The sequence below is a fragment of the Penaeus monodon genome, chromosome 27 (genome assembly GCF_015228065.2).
Source record: "Penaeus monodon isolate SGIC_2016 chromosome 27, NSTDA_Pmon_1, whole genome shotgun sequence".
Taxonomy (NCBI): Eukaryota; Metazoa; Arthropoda; class Malacostraca; order Decapoda; family Penaeidae; genus Penaeus; species Penaeus monodon.
The window spans coordinates 8,078,703-8,079,424 of record NC_051412.1 but is presented as its reverse complement, the minus strand read 5'-3'; the positions used below and the strand labels follow the sequence as shown (position 1 = coordinate 8,079,424).

The following is a 722-nucleotide window of genomic DNA, read 5'->3' as shown; positions in this document are numbered from 1 at the left end:
TCTCAGGAATTCTATGGCGTTATCATTTTTTTCAAAATAATCAGATATAACTCTATAGTAATGCAGATCGCAACCTACGCACCTGAGATCCATTTTGAGCAAAGATTTCGTACATTTGCTTTCCTTGCCCACTATACATATGTGTGGCACAAATGGTGGCATGTGATTGGTTTGCACTATTTCCTGTAATACTATTGGCTGTCGTGACAATTGTCACGCGTATGTGGTGTACAATGAAAGTTTCAAAGAGTTTCGTGCGCACTTCAGGCGGTGACATTGTTGGTTTTGAAAATCGCGCGCAATTCTTCAGTTCCCTTTTGCCCGTAATGTGGACCAGACACATCGATTTGCGCAGAGTATGATATTTATTTTTTACTGAAAATACTCGATATTATGATGGTATTACTCTTGCATTTTCATATTATTTTATGCAGAAACAAAATCACCTTCATGTAAGTATGTTCTGAATTTATCTACTTACGAAATGAAGATATTACAATAAATGTAGCAAAATAAAACGGCATCATTGTTTTGTTTACAAAAAGTTAGAAATGATATCGGATGGCGATTTTTAAAATATTGAGACGTGTGTCCAATAACTTCGTTATTTTTGAGTTGCGATGGAAGTACATAGAAGATAAGTTTCTTAGATTTATTTGCTCTATCATTTGCATATATTATTTTCCGTTTTAAAGACGGCTAGTCAAAACTTTACCTATACC

The 722-nt window shown here is 34.6% G+C and overlaps 1 long non-coding RNA gene across 1 annotated transcript in view; it reads left to right on the top strand.

Moving 5' to 3' along the window:
- Positions 1-321: 321 nt before the first annotated feature.
- The window catches only part of LOC119590348, a 6,217-nt gene continuing 5,816 nt past the window's right edge, over positions 322-722 (top strand). The window contains exon 1 of the long non-coding RNA XR_005230255.1: positions 322-452. This is a non-coding gene — a long non-coding RNA (uncharacterized LOC119590348). The remainder of the gene's footprint in view (positions 453-722) is intronic.